The sequence below is a fragment of the Cottoperca gobio genome, chromosome 14, assembly GCF_900634415.1.
Source record: "Cottoperca gobio chromosome 14, fCotGob3.1, whole genome shotgun sequence".
In the NCBI taxonomy this organism is placed as follows: Eukaryota; Metazoa; Chordata; class Actinopteri; order Perciformes; family Bovichtidae; genus Cottoperca; species Cottoperca gobio.
The window spans coordinates 13,303,886-13,330,751 of NC_041368.1; the positions used below are offsets into that span (position 1 = coordinate 13,303,886).

A 26,866-nucleotide genomic window follows, 5' to 3' on the forward strand; every position below is an offset into this window, starting at 1 on the left:
ACCAAATGGGAGGCTGATGTATCAGGAAATCCACTTTACTGATGGCAGGGAAAAGATAATAGTGGCCCACAGCTTATCTTACATACCATGCCGATTAATCGAATTTTAGATTTACAGATTGGACATGTGCAAAGGATAACGCAAAACATGATGGTTATGGTGATGACAGAAATAACTTAGAGAGAAAAAAAATAAGAGGAGGCCAGAAAAGCATGGCCTATTCATTTTGGTATTCATTCTTGTAATACTCTAGCTAAGAGTCCATGTCTTTGCAATGATGTACTATAATCTTTAAGCTATTAAAACATGGAGATAACTAAATGGACTTTAATCCCCAAACAAGGCACAAATATGCACGGCAGCATACGAACAAATATTTTCCTCTACAGTTTGCTTCTTTCAAATATGCAAAATCATGAACTTCATTGTCACTTTTATGTCAAATAAACAGACACTACGGTCATCACCACAAATGATGTTCTAGTGTTTTGAATGAAGCCATCTGTATTCCTCGTCTCACAAAGCACATTCAAAGTAAATGAGTCCCTGCGTTTGTGGCTCAAAATAAATTATAATTGTGAAGTATTTTGATGTGCAAAGCATTACAATGCTTTTGAAATCTCTCATCATCTTCTATTCTTTGAAAACACGCCATGTGAATATGCTAAAGAGGCTGATTAAAATACATGTTAAAGGCTAAAGAAGTAATGGATTCTTCCTGACTACACTAACTCAGTTTCTTTTCTTGGTTTATGCTCTAATTTCCCAGCATGAAGAAGTGATTGGATTTGTACTCAGCAGTTTCTCATCTGAACTGCTGACACAAAGACCCAGGGTATGTGACATATGTGACACATAGAAAGATTGGTGTTTCCAGATGAAATAAGTTTTCTTCTTTTTTTGTCATAAAGTCGATATTAACACTAAAGTGAAGAGACCTGTATTTTCTCTTGTGTTTAAATGGATGAATTTTTTTTAATCTCCACCAGTTTAATTCTTCAGTAACAAAAAAAACAATCATTAAATTAAATCCATTTCTAATCATTTACATATTACACATTTAAAATTGGATATGGATTCAAGACATTAAAAGCAAATCTTTCCATATTTATGACTATGGCAATGCAAAGCACTTTCAGAGTATCTGCATGTTTGCATCTTATTACCATATAAAAATTAAGCAAAAAAAAAAATCTATATTGGACCTCAAGATTGACAGTTCATACTGTGCACTTTACTCAATATTGCTTTGATAATATACTGTAGCAAAGTGATAGAGATATTAAAGCAGCGACAGAGTGCTTCACATAATTCACAGTTGGGGATGTACTGTACCTTCAACTTGTTTTTTTTTAGTTTGCTTGTGGGTATGCAGCTCACAGGGCCCTGAAGTCACTTGATATATAGCGCTACAGCAGTATAACATGTTTCATCTTTACAGCACTGTAATATGTTGTGTCGTGGTACCAGTTTAATTCCCCGTCCTCTCCACTGCAGCAGCTGCTGCTGCAAGTGAATTATTTTGGCTCTGTGTTTCTTCTTCCAGACTACAGGTAAATCCTTCCAGCATTAACAGAAGGGCCACAGCGACATGCAGAAATATGCTCCGGCATTTTGTGCAAAGAACAAATCTTAAATCTGTGCTGATAGTTTGTTGTTGCTTTTTTTTTGGGTGGGGGGGTTTGCAAATGTGTTTTTTTAATAATCGGCTCATTAAAAATAAACTGAGTAATCCAACAAACAACAAACAGTCCAGAATGAAATATCTAAACAACTGCCAGTTCGCAATTTTAATTTGTTCAATATGTTGATTTATGACCAAATTACCTGCAAAACTAATGAAATTCCCATCAGCCTCTGCTTCACAATTATTAGGGCTGCAACCAATAATTATCTTCATTATTGATTAATCTGCCGATTCTTTTCTAGATTCATCAGCTATACAATGTCAGAAAATAGTGACACATATTTCTGTCCCAGTATCTCAAACTCCAAGGTCATGTCTTTAAATGTCTTTTAAACCCGACAATGTTCATTTTAATATGATATGAATTTGAGAAATTAGAGAAAATCTCAGTATTTGAGAGGCTGAAAACAAATACTTTTTAATAAACGATTAATCGATTATCAAAATAGTTGCTAACACACTGATCTAAGATAGGGAACATGGTAAACGTTATGCATGCAAAACATCCGCATGTTAATATATATATAACATATTAATATATACATGCATAATTTAGTTTTCCTTTTTATTTCTTCCTGTAGTGCTACTTGAAATGCTTTATTTTATTGTATTGCCTATCTTATAGTTTTACTCTATTCTAATTGAAATATTAGAATTCCTTCAACCTTTAATATACACGTTTTCCGCGCCTTTCTTTGCTAATTAATGAAAAAAACCACAGACCTACAAGCCTCTGGATTTAATCTATGAAGCAATTTAAAATAAAGGTCTTGATATTTAATGGGAGATTAGCTGTTCAGCCACATTGGTGGATGATACAGTGAGAAAGCACGATCTTGGCAGACTAGCTGGCAAATAAACTTTAGATGTGTCAGTCTGTGTCACTGATCATAATGCAGTCTTTGATCAACGCCTCGCTGCCTTCTCAAATCATTTGCACTGCTTTTAATGTTGCTGCTTTTTCCAGTAATGTTGCTGCTGCTTAAAATACAGGAAACAGTTTATTCTTAAGAAGAGTCTTCTCCGTTTTGAGAAAACATACTTGATCGTTTTAAATGGGACTTATAAAGGCAAATTTATCTTCTGCCTTTAAGTCAAGGAGTCAGGCTGTGGGTTTCACGCTTCGGCGAGGACTCGGATTGGATTTTTTTTATTATTTGTGAGAAAAGGAGAGAGGGAGGTTGGTTAGCTCAATTGGTTAAATTTGAATTCAACCCTGACGAGTTGCAATATAAATACAGGGCTCTGGGCAGTCTAGGCAGTCCCAAGGCTGAGCTTTCTGGGTAAAAATCTGAAAAACAACAGCAACGAGAAACAGTTAACACGGCTGTCAGGTTATGCCAAGCAGCCCTGCTGGAGCTGAGAACAAGTGTAATCTCACCACATCTAAAAGGGTGTGAGAAATGTAAGTGATGTTGAGAGCAAAGTGATGACTTCACTGTCATGTAATAAACACACCGGACTTTCACACATCGACATCAGCGGCTGCTATTGAGGCCGCCTTTAAAGATGAAGAAGATAACTGCAGCTTGTTTTTAATTGAATTGAATCCTGCATTCTATATCCGTGAATGTTTTGTTGTTAGTCAATGTGTTGCAGTAGTCCTTTTATTTATTTATTTATTTATTTGTTCAAAAATAAAGGTAAAATGCATTTTCCCTATGAGGAACTCAAATTGTCAGGTCTGCTTTTTTTTCTGTATCTAAATCAAATCAAATGTATTTATATAGCTCAATATCACAAATTATACATTTGTCTCAGTGTGCTTTACAGACTGTACAGGTTACGACACCCTCTGTCCTTAGACCCTCGCATCGCACAAGGAAAGACTTCCTAAAAGAAACCCCATAATTAAAGGGGGAAGAATGGAAGAAACCTCAGGGAGAGCAACTGAGGAGGGATCCCTCTCCCAGGACGGACAGACGTGCAATAGATGTCGTGTGTACAGGATAAACAACATAGTACAAATACAACATTTGACAAAAATGATGTTGTGTTGAGAAAAGAGAAAGTATGGATGAATCCAGGAAAATGTCAAAAAGGCTTCCCGGTGTTCCAACCTAATTTAGTTGTTCCACACTATGACTGTTAATGGATACAGATAGGTGACAAGAACATTTCAAAATTAAAAATTAAAATGAAATAAAAAATCTACCAAAATAGAAAGTAGGAGCAGATCAGTTTCCATCACATGCTGGTGCCATGATCTCAGCCTGCTGCTCCCAATCTACTGCGTTACTCAGCTCCCTGTCGGCTACTTGGATCTTCATATTCTCATCCACGCCTTCCACATCAATTTACACTTCAAATCCCACACTGTATTTCACAAAATCAAAACATGTTGGTGCATGTCTATGTGCGCGCAGCCTGGACGTCTTAGGACTCAATTTCAGTCTTCTTTGATTGAACAAAAGCAGTTGTGCTTTTCAGTTAAAAGAAACAGATTTTCTTCCCACTCTCCGTGACACGGTTTCTCCACTCATGTATATGTGGCTTGTGGGCACGATGAGGCAGCTGCCTGAGACTCAGTTTTCCTTTGCCTCATCCTCACGCCTCCCTTAACAAACACATCTTCCTTCCACTTCTGTCTGGCCTGTCACCTGTTTGTGTTACATTAACACATTCAAATTCAAATTCAAATTGTCCATGTCAACTGAATTTAATAATGTTTTCATCTTTCCATCTGCAATTTTGTTTTGTTTTTCTGCATATTCTATTCCATAGCATTCAATCTGTTGCCGCTTCTCTCTCTCTTTGCCTCTATATAACTCTCCGTTTATGCAATGTTAGCTTAATCCCATTTTATACAGTCTTTATATCGCCCCAACAGAAATACAAAGGCAAACAAATACTTGCTTTTCCTTTGACTGATTGAAATAACATATGTTGGCAAATCCCTTCCTGTTAAAATCCACTTTTTTCTAATAAAATATTCATCTCTGCAGCAATGCAACTTTGCAGAACGAATAAAGGAACCAATAAATTAATGTAATTGAAGTAAATGTGAGGAAGCGTTTTCTTGCAAGATGGAATTTCAGTTGTGGTGTACAAGCACTTACGGCTTTTGTTTTTGTGTTTGGAGCTGTATACGTTTGTCTTTCACCATATGAGAAATCACAGCGGATTAATAGATACAGGCTGCCTCCGGGGCTCAGAAAAGATCCTCGACTTTGACTTCTCGCTGTGTGTGAGAGTGTGTGTGTGGGTTTCTCCTGCATGAAACATCAGCTGTGGGAGTGTTTGGAACTTAAGCAAAAGTTGCTTTGAATCCCGCGACGCCACAAACAGTCGTTGAAAACTCTTCACTCTCTTATGACTTCACATGATCTCAATTGTATGTGCTCCAGACACCGTGCATATTGTATTTCTGCTGATAAATCTATGAAAATGACATAGTATTGCTTCAGAAGTATGGGCTATATTTATATGGTTTATTTTTGGAACGCAGTAAAGCAGGAGGAAAAAGACAATAAATCCTGCCCCTGTGAACTTATATGTGTTGGCTTTGGAACAAAACAAATTGAGGTATCATGGAGTTAGTATATTTCATTAATGGCGCCGGCTTTTAGAGCAACCTTTACTGATTGCTTTCTTTGGCCTCCTGCCCAAAAGGAGAAAATGAGAGGGATAATCGAGCTTTATTGCCCACTGGTTAACCGTTGATAAGTGATAGTTTGTTAATGGCTTCATTTATCTCTTATTTAATTACCGCCACCATTTGAGAAGGTGGTACAGTGAAGGCGCTCCTCGGGCTTTGTTTCTGTTTGCTTTAGTTTTAAGGTATCATGACTTTCGACTCTTTGAGTTGAACCAGAGTAGATTTTCTTTTTCTGTAGAAGAAAGAGACAGTTTTCTTACATCCGAGCAGTAATTATATTGCATTTCATAGAAGTGAGTCTGTCGTAGGCTAGTGCTTTAGAAATCCTGATCCTAATACAAAGGTTCATTGAGTTAGATTCACAATAGATTGGGTTAAAATAGAGTTCATTCATTTGAAGCACTAAGCTTTCATTTCTATGAAAAATAATGACTCGGCCAACTTTGAAAAACCCAGAAACCTAGAAAAAAGACTTATGTAATCATCCGGTGAACACGTTTTCTTTTTGCTTTAAAAACATTTCAGTTTTTACATTACATTTCTCAAGGTGCGATTGTATTTTAACAATCCACATGTCCTGTTTCCTTTTGTGAAACTCAAGCAAAATACTAAAGCATTACTTTGTGTGAAAATATATCAATATTGGAAAGAAATATTAATATAACTGTTGATAAAATGTTGAATTCTGGTCCAAATTGAGCGAGGAGATATGTACGTTCTTGTTGCAACTTTGGGAATGGGTTAAAAGTCTTTTATTTTATCGTGCAGTGGAACCAATATCTTATAGATATTTGTTGTTGATCGACTTTCTGGGTTTTTCAACGTTGGTTTGATCACATAGTTAAAAGTATAAACTTCTCAGATATTTCAAATGCATTGATTACATGAAGAATAAGTGAATACGTGCTTACTTTTTGAAGTGGGGCTGCCAGGGAAGGAGGTGCTTTGGCACCATTTGCACAAACTTCCCAACACGACTCCTTCAAAGTCTGCAAACTGTGTCTTCTCCGGCTTTTGTCGACATGCAGTCCATAAACTGTGGTGCGTAGGGGTGCAAACCTTTCTTCTGTGTTTTTATGTTCAGCTTTGATGTCGATCAGTTGTCACCACTAGCTTCAGATATGTTCTCTGTCGAGAGAGAGAGTGACAGAAAAATCATAAGGGAACACAGCTGACCATCAATGTCAAGATGTTACTTTGTCTGATGAAACTGTAATGGCATTACAGATCTTTCTGCACGACTGCCATGTGTGTTCTTACTGTATGTCATTCTGTTTGTAATATTCCTCTTTCTATCTTTATTACGTTTCTTAATCTACTCTTTGGTTAGAGGATTAAATGATTTATTCTTCATTTGCCAAACTTTCATTACATTTATACCAAATAAATCAGATGTGCATTTACAACGACTGTGACTGCATTTAATCAAAAGCTCTTTAAAAAATAAATGGCTGTTTAAGTGGTTATAAAGCCAAATAAAAGAATGATTTAATGCTGTTCTCTTTTAAGCTAAATCGATGACTGCATCACAATGATAGTCTTGAGGTTGTTAAATAAACTAAGTTAAAGATTTACATCAAGTTTTTGCCTCTAACCTCACAAAATTACCATCTCACATCTCACTTGTTTTCCCAGACGAGGCCTTGAAACTCCGCCATCTGCCCCTCTCCGCCCTCACTGCCTTTCCTTCACATGGATGCTGATCGGGTCTCATTCTCACAGCTAACATCCACTGCTTTGTGACATGAGACAGCTCGCCATCTTCCTTCGCGTCAGTTCAACTTACTCCTCTTGTCATGAAACCAAACCTCATCTGATCAGACGTCTGAAACTACAGAGCAGTTTTGCTCCTTTAACTCTTATTCTTGAACATTCTGCCTCCAATGAGCTCTGTAAAAATATTTACCAACAAACAAAAAGAAAAGGTCTGGAGTGCACGGGAGTTCAAACAGGTGTAATGAAGGTGCTCTTTGGTGGTGAAGACAAAAGTTAAAAAAAGATCCAAGACCAAGGCACTCTTTAGCTCTCTTACAAGGGCACCTATTGGATCATTTCAACAAGGTGCTTGCAAAAGGTATTTATGTAGATCAGGTATCAAAGTCTGACACTGTGGGCCCTCTGCCTCAGAAAATAAATCAAAAACAACCGGCAGTAAAGTATGCCGAATGAGCTATTACCAGTTCCTGTTTGCAATGTCCATGGATGTACAGACAACTATCACTGGATTACTTTGATACTGAAGAAAACTGTGACGACTCTCAGTGGAGCAGTCTTTTTTACTGTGATTTCTAAGCGGATTTATGAACAATTATTTGCAATGAACATTGGAGTTATGACTCAGAGACTTATTTTAATTGCTGATGCTTATTGCGACAATCAGGTGCTAAGAGTTCTGACGTTCCTTCATTGCCTCCGTGGGCTGTGTGTCACATCCACTGCTGCTGCATCAACTGTTGATTGTGTTTGTGTCCGGGTCAAACTACAATAACTACCTTCCCATTGTTTTTAGAACACCTGTCGCTTTCAACTCACGCAGTATCTTCACCTCATGTCTGTCCCTCCGTGCCTCCCCTTCAAATCTCCCACTCACCCCTGGGGAGACGCGCCTCAGTTTGAAAATCTCTGATGTAAGAATGAATAATTCACACAGATGTGGATGACAATCTGTACATGGAGTTAAACATGTGATATTGACACTAAACTGGAACTGAAACTGCAACAGCTTCCAAATATCTACGTGTTGGTGCATCTCACCTATGATTTAATTCCAGTATGTCATCAGTTATACGGGTTAAGATTAAACAATCTTCCATGCCAGGTGTCATTCTGAGTCCAATCAAGTGACCCAGAGGCAATAAGAGGGCCTGCTTAGCATGGTACTTATGTAAAACTTGTATGTCAGAGAAAATACACTTTACATACCAGTGACAACTAAAAACAAACGCATCTGAGGACAGAAACAGATTCATTATCGGAACTAGAATTGCAACATGTGATGTGTTGTATTATATTGCTCAGTCGAAAGTTATTTTCTTGATTATTCCTACACCCCATGAATGCAGCACAAATACCCAATCTCGCAATGTTACAAAAGTGAAACTTAATGCGTGTATCCGGCCGTGATTCGTACCCTGTCCAAAATTCATTGGGTTCTTCCTTGGCCCGAGCTACACCCTTCCACCGGGTTTCATGAGAAACGGCTCAGTAGTTTTTCTCTAATCTTGCTGAAAGACAGACAGACAGACTATGGCCATAAGAGGAGCTCCTCTAAGTAAACACAGGGGCATTGTGTGGGAGAGCAGATCAGATATTTTTCAGTAGGTATCATGAAAAGGGTCCACATCTTCCTCTCTAGGGAGGTCCAACAGGATTAAACTGTCTTCTTTGACTACACTAAAACCCATGGCACTCTCACCACATCCCATAATTCCTTCTATCCTTGACATGACACTTAACTGACCTTTTGATTCCCAGCTCTGACACACAGGTTTGGTTGCATATCTCCAATTTTCTAGCTGAAATCTTCAATTGGATTCCTGCCAAACACCTCCCGATTGACCTTGACAAGCCTGAGCTGCTTTCTCCCTCTTAGAAATCCCGCCCTTAACAAGAGCCCGTCAATCACAATGACACCCGCACAGTCGCACCTTCCCAGACGGACGTTTAGGTTGGTCTTAGACAACCAACTGCTACAGCTGCTGTTGCAGATTTGCTGTGTGTAAAATGTGCTGACTCAGGCGCAGTTGCTTGTACAAACACTCTTTGTCTCCCATCTGGACTGCTGCAGCTCCGATCTGGCTGAGCAACCTGAAAATAACTGCAACTTCAAAATGGCTCATTTCCTATTACTGTGACAAAAATTGGTGATATAGTGCATGCAGGTTGAGATACTTAAAACCGTTGTTGATGTACGTCAGCATATTTACACTACATTACCCATCTCAAACGTTGAAGATTAATATTTACCAACACCTCTGAAACTGTCTTTTCTGCATGATGCTTCTTGTTTGTTTAACATGAACATGAACAGAAATGTAAAACGGACAATTTAAGATTTTAAGGAGCAGACTTTGTAGCTCTTTCTGACAGCTTGACAAAACATGTTCTCGCTCTTTGTATAGACCGTTTTTTGTCCCCATGCACCGTAGCTGGATTCTCCCATTATCACTAGAGCACGCGAGAATTAGGCTTCAAGTAATGTGCTTGTGTCCGAACCATCAGTGGACACAGTGTACAATCAGCATGTGTGTGACGACACGGGGAAACTGTTCAAAACATCAATGGCGTCTCCTAAAGAGGTTGGCGTAGATGCTGTAATAGCATCAGTTATATGGGAACTGGAGAGTATTTCTTCATTACAAGAAGAGCCAGGAACAGCACTGAAGGCTTTTCTTGATGGAAAATATGTTTTTTCTATTCTTCCGATTGACTTCGGCAAGAGTTTGATTGACATATGGTTCATCCAATCAGCTGCCAAGTATTTTTTGAAAGTGCCTGCCCTTTTCCAAACAGTTTCCAATAACGGCTTCCTCAGATGTAAAAAAACATCTGGTGCGTCAAGTTATGGAAGCACAATAATTGCCCATGTTGTAAAAAATTATTAAATCCAAAAAAGACACTACCACGGCACATACTGCTGTATGGTACGCTGTAGCAGGCTCAGGGAAGCCAAGTTCTTTTGCAACGTCATCTGACGCAATGTGAGGGGGCTGCTCAAAAGTGCCGACTTCTTCCCTCTGAAATTCCTTGTAAAAACACATAAAATCATACATCACTTTACAAATGATCCTTTCTCTGAAATGCAAAGCATAGATTTAGTAAGAAATAGCGAGTTGCTATTCAACACACTGGACAGGAAATCTTCTCAGCTTACTTGCAGGAAGCAGGCAAAAAGCATATTTCCCAAAACATTAACAATTAATTAAAGTCATAAATCTTTCGGCCACATGGTGGAAAAATCTGAAGACTAATCATGTAGTGATATTATTTTTGCCAAAAATATATCAGGTGTCCATGAAGATCAGGCTTTGTTAAATATCTCTGTTGCTATAGTGAAGCCTTTAGTCGCTGACCGCATGTGGGTGTAAATAAAATAATCAAATGTGTGTGTGTTTTAAATAGTTTAAATCCCAACGCAATCCAATAGTGATAGACAGCAAAGGTGCAAAACCTGAAACTGAATGATTTGACACACTCACACACTCACACACTCACACACTCACACACTACTCTCACACACAGATACCCTGCAATGTGACCGGACTTTCAATGCAGCTGCACATAATGTCTATTCACCGACAAGGAGGTGGTTGAGGGCGGCGTAGACTGGGATGACAAAGATGACAGATAATTGAGACAAATCCAGCTAAGTGAGATGATTTCACATGAACAGTTAGCTCAGACCTTTTTTTCATCATTGTCCCAAAGTTGTACTCGCTCTTTCCCATTCATTGCTTTGCTGTTTCACTTTTTCCTCGAAGGCTCATCTCAACGACAACTGAAAGAGCATTCTCTCTTCCTCATTAACTGAGCAGTGCATCAGTCCTAATAAGAACGCTTTTACACGGTTAATTAAGAGACTGAATTTACTCATCTCATTGTGCGACTCGTCTTCTTTAATTTCATTCAGAATTAATCTGTCGGACTCTCTTTTTCCCCCTACTATATGTCCAATTTGCTCGCGCCGGTTCCATTTTGAGCCTTTCCAATACTTCCCTCTTCCACTGCGCTCTCTGATCGCCCATTTCTTTTAATTCTCTGCCTTGATGTTGTTAACTCAGGGCAGAGGGGAGGGGAGAAAAGGGAAAAAAAACAGATATAAGGAAATAAATTAGCTGGTTGGAAAATATATTAGGATGATAAAAAGCTGGAAATAGGGGGCAGCATTCACCACAACACAAATATTGGCAAGGACCGAGCTGCAAGGACTTGCCAATGAAATGTCAACATGGAGGGAATATAGAGTAGAGAGGAAAAGAGGAGCAGTGGAAACAGAGAGTGGGACAGTGTTTAAGTGAAAAGCGGATGAGTAAGTAGACCAACCACACTTGAAGGACAAAGAGGAAGAAGAAGAAGAAGAAGAAGAAGAAGAAGAAGAAGAAGAAGAAGAAGAAGAAGAAGAAGAAGAAGAAGAAGAAGAAGTGGTGTGGACGTAGGGAGGAGTAAACGGAGGTGGAGCGAGCTGAGGTTGGCGTTTTAAATGTCCACACGTTATAACATTAATTAAAAGTTATCCACTGATGAATTGCCCTGTGATGAATTGTTTCCCTTACCATAAAAACTGTGTATGCATCCCAGAGGGATAGAAGCAGGCCACTAAATCTGTCAGCCATGTTTTTCATGCTCTCCGCTTTTGACAGTAATGAGCCAGGCCAGTATGATTGGCTGCTCAGCGGCTGATTAAAAGTAGTTTCCTCTAATACATGGATTTACTTTGACATTTTTTACGCAGGGAACCTAATGGCTTCATAACAGTGGTGAAAGTAATAATTATTTTCATTAGCAGTTAGTCTCTCAGTTTTTGATCTGATTATTAATTGAATCGTTTTATCTTTAAAATGTTAAAGAAATGTGAAAAAGAGACCAAGGTGATGACTTTAGTCGATATGTTTTTACCATAAGAATGACATTCAATGTGAGAACAATGTGAAGTGGGTCGCGTGTCGTGATGAACGTACAAACAATGACCACCTGAATCTGAATCTGAATCTGTTTTCTGAGAAAGCTCTTGTAAACCCACCGTCCATTACTGAACCTGCTCAGCACCAAACTTCACGTGGTTAATAACTTTCAATGATTAATTGTCTATCAAAAATAGTTTCAGATGAATCTTCTGTCAATTGACTACAGCTGTAACATTTAGTCCATTCATCGATTGGCCGATCGACAGACAAAATATTTAGATAATTGAAAAATCGTTTTTTCTTTTTGTCAAAAATGAAAGAAGAAGAAAAACACAACCTGGCTCCAGCTTCTCAAACATCAGGATTTGATACTTTCCCGTACCTTCGATAATAGTAAACTGAATATCTTTGGGTTTTGGACTATTGGTTGGACAAAACAAGACAATCGAAGATGACACCTGTGAGAAATTGTACCAGACGATAAATCAAGAAAACAACTGCAGATTAATCAATAACGAAAATTATCCAAAATTGCAGACCTACAAATTGTCTTATCGATGAATTGACAATCTGTCAGAAATTCTTCATTATGTCTTTTCTTGAGACAAATCTCAAGTCTCCAGTCTTTTTCCCCCCCTAACATGCATTTAAAGCAAAGCCACAGAATAACTGAACTAGTATTAATCATATTGTTGTAAAAACGCCTTGTCATGCAAACGGTATTTGCTAACATTACACCATTCATGACTTCAAATATACCTATAGGAGGACACGAAGCACAAGGCAGGACACACGTGCATGTTGCAAATGCGCACAAGCGAGACGCATTGGAGGCTGTTATATGACGCGAAGTGGGAGACAAATTGCAGAGTTGCAGACCAAAATGGTTCATGGCCTCGGCTGAGTCTGATAAATTCTGCCCGCTGAGCTCCACTAATCACTGCAGCCTGTCACAGACACGCCCCCCTTCCCCAGAGAGCCGCCGATCACGCTCCTGATCTCAGGCCAGCCGCCGGGCCGACCCCACATAACACACGGACGCAACCGTGCAGCCGGTCGACACCTCAGACGTGCACTCTTTAGGCATGAATTTGCTGATTGTCAAACGGATCAGAATCAAAATACAGTTGGATTTTCTTCTGCTCCTCTCCCTGGTAACAGAACAAAATAATATATAATTCTGCCCCCCTGTGTGTTTTTTGGGACTTCCATGAAGCAAAAAAACTGCACAGTCCAGCACAAAAACTTCCATATCTATCATTCTTAATTGTTTCTCTAGTCCACCCCCATCTCACACATACACACAAACACACTCAGCACGCTCGTTTGTAAGCTGTGTCAGTGTAATTGATGCAATGACTGGAAATAAACAGGCAATTTAAGTGCTGGACACCTCACTGCTCTCTCTCTCTTTCCCTCTCCACTGCTCTCTCTTCAACCTTTCTTCTTTGTCCCCCCCACACGCACACACACACACACACACATACACACACACACACACACACACACACACACACACACACACAAACACTGTGCACTATATCTCACAATCGAACAAGCTGGAATAAGGGACAAGGTCAAAATGCTGGAAGGAAAAAAAAACTGTGTGAGATGGAGAGGAAATTAGGCAGGATAAGAATAGAGAGGGACAGAGGGCATACAGAAAAACAAAGACTAATCTCACAGATGACTCATATCTGGATGGCCTGTTTAATGACAAATTTAACAACCCCATGAGAGAGAGCGCAACCGACCATGTTATCACCGAACAAACTACGATTTTAACCATTTTCCGTTTTTGCTGCTCGCTTGTTCACTCATGTCACTCAGAGGCCTGCAGCTCACGGAGGTGCAGTTCAGTCAGCGCTTTCACCTTCCAAAATGTTTCCTCTGAAAAAGTCTTCCTTGTTTGTGTGATAGGTCGCCCTCACTCGACCACTCAGCCGAGCGGACAGTGTTCCAGCCTCTCCTGCCTGCAGCGAGCTCGGACCAAAAAAGACAGAAATAGCCCACGCTGATCCAACAGGCCACGTCAATCTGACCAGGCTGCAGCACAGAACAGACTTTATCTTTCGACCGTTTCAAATGTCCCTCATGTTGTCCATTGTGTGCATCTATAACCTGAGCCGGAGCAGCACTCATAACTAAAAGAGCGACATGTCAAACGTGTGTACTTGCTTGTCTTCTTCTGTATTTGACTGAATTAATTTGATCCCCCTTGGTCCTGTTAGCATCAGTCGGGAACAGATCATGCCGCATGAATATTAAGAGGTTGCAGCCAGTTGTGTATGCAACAGAGTTCATAATAAACAAGGTGTAATGATTTAATGCGTCCTCATGTTGACATATCCCATGGGCTGCCATATTGTCTGCACATGAGGTAATAGGAAAACATAGTCAAGCATAAAATGATAGAGCAGGACTTGACAAATGGAGAGGGGTTGAACAACCAAAAGCACAAGGAAAAAAACAGGAGGTATGGTTTCCATCATTCTTGAAGCATCCTCCATCCTCGATGGAAAAGGCCTTTAGACTATCCTCAAAACAACCTGGGGACTCAGATCACTAAGAGCCACAAAAAACACTGGTTTTATGTATCCATGCAGGCTGTTCTCATACACTGTTCGTAGCTCTACCTACAAAAAGTAATGCACTGTCATTCACATGCATCCCACAAAGTCAATTCGTATTAAAAAACACCGGACTTCAGATCGCTGTTTATTCGTCACTTAACTTCCGTACTTATTTTAACCCAAACGTTGAGTTATTTGTCACGTATCTTCTTTTAATCATTTCATTTCATTCATTTCTAACCCAAACCACAATCTTTGTGACAAACAACAAAAGTGGTTTTGTTGCTTAATCCTAACAAACTTTCCTGTGAAGAGGGAAGTTTATTTTTAAAAGACATGCCTGTAACTAGCGGAAATTGACAGGTGTTGCCAGACGCACTAAAAATGAGGAATAACTTTTTGTAAGATATCATACGACGGATATGGATATGTTGACCTAATCAGATGAAATCTAAATAAATACAAATAAAATAAAATACATTTCCATGTATCTGTTGCATTTTTAAAATATAAATCTACTGTAGAGGTTTGAGCAGGTTGTACATCAGGAGCAATTTGGGGTTCAGTATCTAGTATCTGACTTGCAGGGGCTGGGGATCAACCACCGACCTTCCGAAAGGTTGACGACCACTCTACTTCCTGTGCCACAGCCTCCCGGATTTAAAGTATACATAGAGAGTCCTTGAAGTGTTCAATGTGTGTGCCCAATCTATACAGTCAACCAGGTTTTTATCTCTATCATTAAACCTGTTGACCTCCATAAAACCATCATTATCTTTCTTGGGGGGAAAAAAGCTCTATGTGTGAACACTGTCTCTCATGACCTTTGACCACAACACTGCTGCACAGCCATATTTTCAGGACTGATGACATTTGCTCTCCTGTTATGGAAAATATAGTTGTAATCCTTCAAACTGCGTGCCCTTGACTCAGCCTACAGAGCAACTCAACCTTGACTTTGTGTCCGAACATCACATTGGCAGCATTTTACAGAACGAAATAAACATTAATTTAAAAAAACTCAATAAAAGTTTACAAATCATTTTGATGCTACAATGACCTGATGACACTGATTTCAAAAACGCATAAAAGAAGCTATATTTACAAAAAGAAAACATGTACGTGTGAAATCTAGGGAAAATTCTCTGTGCAGTAATGGTATTATGTGTATGGGTATTTCTACTGTGGACTCCTGTGTCTTCGTTTTGAAAACCTCAGTCTTCGTTGGACTCGAGTTTGTCGTGTATTTACTGCATTACATTACTTGTACGTTTCAGATGAACGCTCAGTGCACAAGTAGAAAAATGTAAAAATGTGAACACGTATCAAATGGAAGCTTTGGGTCTGAAAAATAGGTTTGCATTCCAATCTTCATTCATAACGTTGACCTTCAATCTCTAATACTATTGTCATAATATACGGTATGTATTGCTATTCTAACTACCCTTCTGTTTCTTATTTTGGTCTTAAATTTCCTTCACGATGTCCTTTCTACTAAAATAAACTCCCCTCTCTCCTTCTCTTCCTGACGTACATCCTCATTCTCCCTTAAGAGACTTCACTTTTTGATGGCATCATTATCACCGCAGCCCCCTGACAAACAAACCCCCCCCTCACACAACAAAGTACACTGACGCACACACGCACTGTACATACACACACACATGCACACTGCGTAGGCTCTCTGCAGTGCCTCTACCTCATTGACCACAGTATAATACTTCATTAACTATATGGCAGATTTTACCATCTAAGTGAGATTAGCTTCCTTTGTCTCCTTTTAGCCTCTGAAAAGCTCCCCGTCATAAACCTTCTCTGCAGTCACAAAGCCAATAACCTCAAAGTCAAGACATTTTATGTTTTCCTGGCTTTTTTTATTCACTTTTCATTTCTGTATTTGCAGAGAGTGTGTGTGTGCTGGACGAGCTCCATGGCCATATGACTGATTGCAATTCTGACACTGTAAAAATAGATGAAAGACTCCCAGAGGGGTCAAGCTACAGTTTTATTAGTTAGAAAATAGAGAAACCAGACCCTTGTATAAAAAGGGTATGATGTAATTTTCTAAAAAGCTCATAAATTATAACTGTAATGTGTTTATATATTTAACAACTCTGTACTGTAATATTTAACACCTACAGTATTAACAATCAAACTGCTTAAGGCTGCTGCATAAAGGGCAGCCATTTGTCTTTCTGTGCAGAGGAAAGTTAAAAGAATTCATAAGGCAGGCCGCGACCACAGAACTCCATTTTAAACCTTCTGAGAAATTTCAGCGCTATTGATCATCGCACCTCATTTCACGAGCGCGGAGAGAGGACTGCTCAGTGGCAGGAGGAGGGAAGGAAATCAGAAACAGTAAACCTGTCCATCTGGGCCCCGTCTGTGTGGGCTGCTGGTTATTGCACCCTGACGGTGCTTCCACACTGCGAGCGGCTGATGTGTCGCTATAATCTGACCCGGTGTGGGCGGTGCAAGTAGCTCTGATTGCTTCTATGTTCCGGTCTCGTGAAGCTTCAAAGTTTAAAACAGGCAAGTTATTAATGTTCTTTTGCTGCTTTACCATAGCAATAACCATAGCTGACTGCACGCGAGCACTAAATGGGAAGCATCAATCTGCAACAACAAACGAAAAGGTCACAAGAAAAATAAAGCTGTGAGCAGAAAGGTTCACTTTTATAATAAGAAAGAAATGGTTATATGCGAAGTGTCTGGGTTCTACAGGCAACGCTGTATATTGTATGTATATGTGTGTGTGTGTGTGTGTGTGTGTGTGTGTGTGTGTGTGTGTGTGTGTGTGTGTGTGTGTGTGTGTGTTATATGTATGTAGCAGGTTAATTAGTCCAGCAGAATGGTAATTATGAAAGTTTGACTTTGAGACTTCACTAAAGCGACCCCAATGATCACATGTGTACTTTACAAACCCCTGGTGCACACTGTGTGTAGTTACGGTACAGATTTTCACTAATGCAGCATAATCAACTCATAGTTTTTTGTTTTTTTTGCATACATATTTATTTTCATCTTCATCTCAGTAATTTTCTCCTTTCTGTTACTCTACTGTTCCAACTGCATGTTCTCTTTAACATTAAATATTCATGACTAAATGAGAAACAATCAAAGTAAAATGAAAAATCTGCTTCACCGGGACTGCGTGGGTGCTTGCGGGTGTCAGATTTAATTGACAGTAAATAAACAACTCACCAACATTTGAACCAGATTCTTATTCAAATGTTGCTCAAACCTGATTGGTACACAGAAGTATGTGATGTCACCTTTTTGTAACTGAGTCCCGCCCACTTTAAACCAGTGAGAAGAGCACAGAGACTTATAGTAAGCTGATAGAGAAAATGGGTTTTCAGGGCCTTAAAGATTTCTGTTGTATCGATGACAACCTGTTCTCTGTGCATATGAAAACAAGGCTTTGAAACTTTGCCTTGTGGCGAGTAAGGGTGTAGGGAAGTATTGATCTTTAATTAACAGTTTACATGCAAAGATGTGTGGCAGACCTACATATGCCACATATCGAAATATATTAAAATGATAACCACTGATGTGTATTGTATCAGCAGATTCTTGCTCATACTTAGCCCGGGTGGAGAGGCAACATTATATAAATCAGTTTGTCTCCAGCTTTTTCACTTTGGCTAATTTCTGTACAACATGTTGATCGTGTTGTTCACAGAGCGTCTGAACACGGAACAGTGACACACAAATTCTCCCTCTCCATTAAAACATTTAGATTTGATCCACTTTCATTTTGCAGCGATTCCTTGTAGGTCTCCTTGCAGTATAAGGGCAGTGCCCCTGCTTATGAGCCATTTCTGTCACAGTTTGTGAATTATTCATTTAAACATGTTTGACCGGGGGATTGAATTATAGGATTGATTGATCAGTGGGCTCGTAAAAAGGAATTCCAATGACCACTGAAACCTAAGTGTGACTTAAATGACTAAAGGGCGGAGCAGCTTCTGCAGGCTGACGCGCTCAACCAGTGCAGGCAGAAAATGCATCACTCCGGATTTGGTTCACAACATCCCTCCTTCTTACCTCGTCTGTAAAAAAAATAAAACAAACGCTGGGAAAGGTGGGGGGATAAAGAAAAATAAGAAATACACATAGATGAAGGGAAACTGGTGGAAATGTGACCTCTTGTGCTCCCAAAGCGTTTCATGGTTGTCTGTCACTTTAATGAAGGTTAGAGATTAGGGCTCAAGCAATTATTTTCATAATCTATTGATTCGTTTCTTGTTTGAAATATTAATGAATTGCTCAATAAAACGTCAGTAAATTGTGAAAAAATGCACTTCCCAAAAACTCAAGATTTTCACTTTACTATCGAAGAAAAACAGAAAACTCCACCTCATTTAGACGCGCTCTCATCCTGTCCTGTGCCACCGACCACTACCAATCTAGTGAAATACAGAGACACATGTCGTGTAAAGGCTTTGTGGTGGCTGCCCTGTTTGTGTTGGCAGTTAAACAAATATCTCAGCTGTTATTGTAGCAATGGTAACAATCAGTGTTAGAATACTGGATGTTAACACCTTTAACTATCGCTAAGAGCAACATTCACACAGATATGAGATTTTATAGAAATGTTTCATGTTTCCAGGAGATTATTGTTGCTGGTGTTTCTGTCTCAGACTCTGATTCTCTCTCTGTCTCTCTCCTCCATCAAAGCAAAACAACAAATCCCTGTATTCCTGATTTTTCATTACCGCCTCTCTTGCTTTATCCCTTAAGGTTCAAGTCTGAGCCTTGTGTTTTGTCTATTTTGTGCATTTCTTCGTAGCATGAAGTGCTGGACATGCCCTCCTTCTGCACTACAATAATCCCAGATTACACATAGATATTGAGTGTGTGTGGAGCATACCAATATATGGCACACATCTTCTTTTACTCTATGTACGCTTTATGTAATCCTGTGTCTTTTAATTTTCTCTTTGCAACTACTGCACCTCCATAAATTGTTGTAAAATTCTGCAATCCAGCGTCCACAAAACATTAATCAGTTCTTTGATTTTTCAGAGCTGCTGTTCAGTCGACATCAACCAGAGGACCTGACCCAAATGTCACTTCCCATTTAGAGTGAAGGAGTGAAAATGAGAAAATTGTGGGAATTAGAATAACTATAATAACTGCTGCTCCTGTTTTTAACATTCACATTATCAAGACTCAGCTGTGCTGTCTGTAGTGTGGAGCTGAGTTTTTCACATATGTGTTTGTATAATAAAAAGTGCTATTTGCATATTGCGGAGTCATTACAGGAGATGTCTTCATTTTGCTGTGTGCTATGAAGATCCTGAATTTAAAGGCAAAGCACTTTCTTTTCTTTTTTTTAAGGGAAAGAGAAATGGAGATATAAAGCCGTATGAGCAACAAAGCGGAGCTTAATTATTCCTCCAGTGAAATAAAAAAGAAACTAATCATAGCAGCCTTCCAGAAAAAAACAAACACAAACATCTTCATGATATAAGGAATGAATTTTAGGATGTCAATCTATCTTCATCTTTATAAAAAAAATCAATCTAAATTTCAAATCAGCCCACGTGTAATTGTTTTTTTTTTGTTTTTAATCAATTCCTTTCCACGCGCTGCTGCTTTCAACGGTTGATTTTATGGCAGCTACTGGCATGGCCTCTGCCTCGATCCTGTCCCCCCTGGATTCATTTACAATCCTTTAGTGAACGTACCGTTGCATGTTTTAATGGCCACGCAGCTCTGCAGGGCCGCGAGTGTGCTGCCTGTGTATCCAGAAAAGAGCAGCAATAGGAGATGTGGAGCTACAGCACGCAGGAGTCACGTTCAAATGTGTGTTTTCTCAAGTCAGTTGGCAAATATCTGCACTTGGGTTGGCATGCCCACTGTACCCTACTGGCTGCCAGCTGTCACTCAGGAAGACACAGAAAGATGGGGGATAGAGAACGAGAGGGAGGTAGAGGGTGGGAGGGATAAAGGGAGTGGTGGTGATGTAAGGACACAAGCCCCGAGGCTTTCTTTCTCTCTTGTTTCTCATTTGTCTCTCTGATGATAACAAAAAACATGGCAGCCTGAAAGAAGAGTGGTCGACATCAGAGAAGAGGAAACAATGCTGAAGGGGAAGAAAGGGAGAGTGAGCGTGATATGGAAAGGAAATATGATTGAGCTTTTTTCATGCTTATGAACATGCATTAGTCCAAATGAGTGCACTTTTGAGTTTACCACAACAACAACCATATACAACATGTGGTTCTTTATGTATGCTTTTCATTTAATACGAGGGAAAATGTGATGTGAAAGGTCTCGCCCTGATGCTAGGGAGGTTCATTACGTCTATTTTCTCTTATTGAAAAAGACTTTGTGCTGCACAAATGAAGTTTATAATTTCATTACTATTGTATTCCAGTGACGCAGGTGGAGTCATTCAGATTGTTAGAGGTGTGCTGTCCCCGTTATGATCCAAACACGAGTGAACTACAATCACTAAACAGCAGAAAAATCAACAGTCCGTTTTCACAAAAGCTTGTTTTTCTATTCGTGTATGAAGCAAGAAGACTAGTTGTTAACCCCTTATGGAGCTGGCTGTACTACACAACATGCTAGAGCAGCAACAATTAGTCTACAAGTCGATGAGTCGAGACAGAAAAATAATCGGCAACTATTTCGATTAACTTTTAAGTAATTTTTCAACAGAAAGTACTGGAGATTTTCTGATTTTCTCTGTATTATATCATATTAAACTGAATATCTTTGGGTTTCTGACAAAACAAGACATTTAAATACATCACTTTGGACTTTGACAAACTGGGATGGACATTTCTTTACTATTTTCTGACATTTTATAGACCATATATATATATATAGACGATTTATTGATAAATCGAGAACATAATCAGCAGATTAATAAAAATAATCAATAGTTGGAGCCCTACAACACACTGTACACAATCTAATATCATGACTTCTCTCAGAAATAATTTCAGTTTAGTAACTCTCTTTAATAAAGTGTGAGAAGCATGTGTGGGTTGAAAATACTATATCAGCACATACTGTACATTGGATCTGACATGAACTTACTTGATATTCTTTGCTGCTGCAGCAGATTTACAGATTTCCCAAAGCCTTTCATGTTACACGCATGCACATGCATACAACTTGCTCATATTGCATCTTAATATTTAATACATTTGGCCCGTACAAAGCAACTGAGCTGCACTCTTCAGCTGGAGTGATTCGGACAATGCTGGAATTTGTGTGAATATTTTGTCGACACATGTCAGATACAGCTCTATTACTAACAAGCAAAACCAAGCATGAATGCTTAGGCTTTTCATGAGACGCTGATTTGCGTGATTTACAGAGTACAAGGGGGTTTAACAGATCACTAAATCACTGGGAGACACATTCTCTGACTTGTGCTGGATTTAAACGCTTTTACCGTCTACAAATGTCAATACTATATTCGGACAATTTAGCTTTCGAATGTTTGTTTTTACTATTACTATTCTGATTTTCCAAATCATTCATGCAAATAATATTTACCAGCATTGTTAACCTCAATCTCCAGCAGTCTCTCCCGTGTCACACAACCAATAACACATGAATATTCACTAATCTGGTACATGTACAAGGTTAAATTACGCATTTCTTTCAAGGCTGCATGAGACTGCATTGTCAAAGAGATATTGCTCTTATAATACTTAGATAAAGCATATTTTTACATTCAGTAGTGGTGTTGTATTAAAAACGGATATGAGCTACATATTTAACAGATGTCGATGGGGGCAGAAAAAGCTCAGAGAATGCGTAGGACAGAGCAAATTAAGTTCACATGCCAGAAGAACATATTTCCAATGGGAAAACCATGCACCAGCAGGCAGGCAGAAGGTTTGATTTACCGCGTTGAATATGATCAACGTTACATCTCCTGCATCAATGTACCCAGAGACGGTTCCTAAAATGAAGGACAAATGAAAATTGAGTGAGGACGTAGTTTGCTTTTCCAGTCTTTCATCATGGCAGGGTGTAATGTATGAAGGAGGAAATAATATTGCCTGTGGTCGAGCAACACATAGGCTCTTTGAGACAGAATAATTGTGATTTCATTCCAGCTCAGTACGCTCTCACAAGCAGCTGCAAGCTATTGATGTCTGTTCCCACAACTATTGTTATTCCACACTCAATTCACAGACTGGGATACCACTTTTAAAAGTAAGCCACATATTGGACTGCGTCCATGCAACAACGACCCCCACATCCTCACACAGCTTTGATCTGCACAGAGCTTTCATCTGAGGATGAACTGGTCACTCTGCATGCACAGCCCAAGTACAGCTACTCAGTTCCTCACAGCGTTAAACCGTCTGTTTTGGAAAGACTGAGACATCAAGTTTTTTTTTCCTGTAAAAACGGCAGACATTCACAATAGTCAGAAAGACAAAATGAATGCAGGAAGCTGTGTTTCTTTAAACTGGAACCACAGTAAATGGTTATATCAGCAGCACAGCTGATGTAATCAGGGAAAGATATGCACTGCACACACAGCAAGGCTGAAGCTCAGCAGAGGAGTGAGAGCAGTGCCTGTCTGCTCTTTTTACTCATATCATGACATCGTCTTAGATTCAATATCAGAACCAGAGCTTGAACCTCACAACTTCTTGTGCATGATGTATTTGTGATGGATTATTCAGGCCAATTAATGGCATTTGAGATAATCGGCATCAGCCAATAACTGCTCTCACGAGGCCGATTATTTATTTATTACAGCATTTCACAGGCAAGGCCACGAAAACTAACTTTGTTTATTTATTTTTGTATTTAGGCAAGTTAGTCTCTCAGAAACGAAGAGATGCTGCTAGTCTGCTGATAAATGTTGTTGTTGAGTGGACTACAACTATTTGTTTATCATTCATAAATGTAGCTTTTGGATTATCTGTGGACATAAAACATTTTTTTAAACAAGTGCCCTGAAGGCAAAGTGCAGATCTACTTAAGCAGACAGAGACATTGCAGACAATAACAGTGTCAAGTAAATGTTGAAAACAACAGCAACAATATATCGGCCATTGACAAACCCATATCGGCCGACCACTAACATTTACTAAAGCCTGTGATGTGATCTATAGGAGTGTCTCTGTACTTCAGGGATGGCTGTACAACACTGCGGTTATCATCCAGTATTGCCCAACCAGATGATCTCAAGTACTTCCTCTCATTTTCCAAATGTGTTTGTGTCTATTTCATCCGATTATCTCTTCATTTCGGTTATAAAATCAGCCGTTTATTCATTAATGTGAGCTATTTATACTAACCGTTTATCCATTGCTTTTAGCAAACTATTTATATCTATCCATGACTTCCATGTTAACTGTTTCAACTTCTCTGTTCTTCTCTGTTGCTAAATAGTTTCACGCATTCTCAACTGCAAAACTTGGTGTCAGTAGTCAGCATGTATTGCTAAATCAACCTCCATGGAAGCCTGATGTGAGCTGATGTTATGTTTAGGGTGGGGAGTTATTATCTTGACAAGCTTTGGTATTTACTGTTCTTCACGGTGACATCGTAATGATGATAAAATAAGGATAATGTTTATGAACATCTACCTCAGTGTGTGCAAATAAATATGGACTATGAGTGTTTTGTGTAAGGGATGTGACGATTGACTCAAAAGACATACGCTGTCTCTTTTCATGTCAAAACTGACAGGTGAGTGTGACTTTTCACAGCATCAGCACTAATGAACACCATGCACTGTGTAATAGGTATAATGCTTATGGTCATTATGGTCTATTTGCATGCGTTCAGTGCTTGACTTAATTACATTTTGATATTTGGAAATGACATGTAAAGTGACATGTTTCAATGTCCATTTCCTGCATCACAGCTTGGGTGGCCTAGGTGGCTGCTAAATGACATGCTAGTCTGCAGAAATGGATAACTGGTGGCTTTAGTTGCTGTGGGTCTGAGTTGTTGTAAAAAATATTTTCTTTATTTTTACCAAACCTGCTATCTACATACTATATACAAAAATGACCACATATTGTTATAATAGTTATACCTTTCTGTTAGTTAATAATGATTCATTTGTATATCATATTTCATACTGTGAATTACAACAATCAACACCAATTAGGACACAATTGGAAGTGTTCTCATTTATTTTATTTGCCTTGGAAGGATTTCGGTTTGGAGCGCATGTGCTGATATCGCCGTTCCCGCTCTGGCAAATAAATAGCACTCATAAAACTCGGGCGTCTGCTGCACAGGATGGCAGGAAGTTTACAATAAATGTCTGGATAAATCCACGAAAGACAGTGTTGCCAACTCTTCTCCAATGAAATACACTAATGGCTGCTCAAAAAGTCTCACAAATACCTTCATTTACATATAAATTAATAGATATTAATCATCAGATTGAAAGAATTCACAGCATGCAGAAGAGAAAGCTGGATGTTGTGAGAGGAGACTGAGCTCCAGTAAGACTGGGCTATAGAGATGCTTCATTAGCTGGTGGTAGAGAGACACATCCTGTCACAAGCTGCCCCTTTCTTGTCTCTCAGCCAGCTGACTAACACTGCTCCAATGAATCTCAGTTTTGTCAGCAGTGGTTCAACGTGCTGTTTACCCTGCAAATGTACAACTAATTATTTTGAGGTCATGGCCCAAGAAAGAGGCTGTCCAGCTCAGCTCAGGCCTGTGGCAATGGCACCAACACCAAAGGCCACACTGGTTCCAGAAAGCCCTGCCTTTCCTTTCCTTTCCTTTCCTTTCCTTTGCCTTTGCTTTGCTTTGCTTTGCTTTGCTTCCTCCCCTCTAGTGCTCTCCGTGGAGAAGAGAGGAACTGTGTTTCTGTTCCTGCTGCTGCAAGTGGCTCAAAAACGGCTTTTTTTAAAACAACAAAAAGAGTTGGATGCAAAATGCAGTTAAAATATGACAAATCCCTTAAAAACGGGTGTATACCCACAGGCATTTTGCAGAAATTAGATCTCTAAAAGAAGGCTGAAAGGTTGCCGAAAAGCTGCAACTTTCTTTTATGGCAGAAAAGATCATTTATTTTTCATACTCAATTTTCTCAAAAAGCTGTCCCGCTATACGCACTTATTGTGTACCTATCATTTGAATACATGCTCATAAATGTCCCATACTGCTAATGAGCAGTGCTAATGAGTACTCATGCTTCTCCTTAATCAGTGTTGTTTCACCACTTTGGAACCGAAAATAACACTGCAGGATTTTTGGAATGACATGCAATTAACGATACGAGTCGATAGTAAGTATAGGTGCTTTCCGTCCAAATCAATCTGACTCTTTTTTTCATGAGTTCCTTTAATCCTGTTTCTCAGTCCACCTCCAGTCTCTTCTGACAGGTTTCCACTGACTGCCCACCACAGACACAGCAAGCCATCAATTTTTCAGCTGTAATGGCAACAATGGGTAGCGGGAAGGCTGTCGCTCCTATAATGACTGTGCTGTCATGAATATAATGGCTATGCTGTTATGTTTTATGGACAGGAAGTGCACATATTCCCAGTGTGAGCAAAAAGCACTGTAGCTGAGGGCACTGCCTTTATTTCTATCTGAATCTGTTTTGTGGCAACACTGAGTCCTTTGATGCACCATTTTCTTGCTTGTTTTGAATTACTTCTTCTTGTAAAACATCCGTAGTTGACGTTCTGTGACGTGTGATCAGGACAAAATGATCTGGACACCAAATGAACGTCAATAACACGAAAAAGACAAATGTCAGTGAGTAACGTTACCTTGCATTTACAGCCAATGGAAACGTGCCCTAATGTTTTGGGACTGGCTGATCAACTGATCTGCTACAGTGACAGTGAGGTGGTCAGTGTTGAAAGTAAGATGAAGCGCAAAAATGAATGGCTGCCTATGCATTATCCTGCTTTTTACATCGCAGCTTACTAAAGACATTAATCTTCTGACATTATACCAATTTTAAATATTTTTTCTTTGATGAAATGAAGTAATCAGCAAGGCAGCTCTGTGGTGCAGCCATATACATGTGTGCGTCCTTGGCTACACTGTGAAAGAGCTGGAACAACAGCAACACAAACAAACGATATTGCATTTTTTCTGGTATTTCAATAAAGAAAATTGTCTGAAATAACCACATGATAAAACCTATTTCTGTAATCCAGTGTGAATTCAATACTTGAGAAATGAAAGCTACTGAGCAATCTCTCATTTCATTAAGAACTTAAGAGCAAAATTAGCAGTTTCGAGTGAAATTGTAGACAAATAATTAATGTGATGATGTAAAAACAAAACCACAATCTTCAAATGATATTTCCATTACAGTATTTCACATCAGATCTTCTGAGAAATGTGTGTTAGTATGTTAAGACGTAATTGTGTATCACGATATCTTGACAATAAATTATCATGT

At 39.2% G+C, this 26,866-nt stretch overlaps 1 protein-coding gene across 1 annotated transcript in view; it reads right to left on the reverse strand.

Moving 5' to 3' along the window:
- The window catches only part of flrt1a (fibronectin leucine rich transmembrane protein 1a), a 35,907-nt gene that overhangs the window by 7,150 nt on the left and 1,891 nt on the right, over positions 1-26,866 (reverse strand). Inside the window, 1 exon segment of the mRNA XM_029448918.1 lies at positions 6,197-6,413. The gene's annotated coding sequence lies outside the window, so the exon portion shown is untranslated.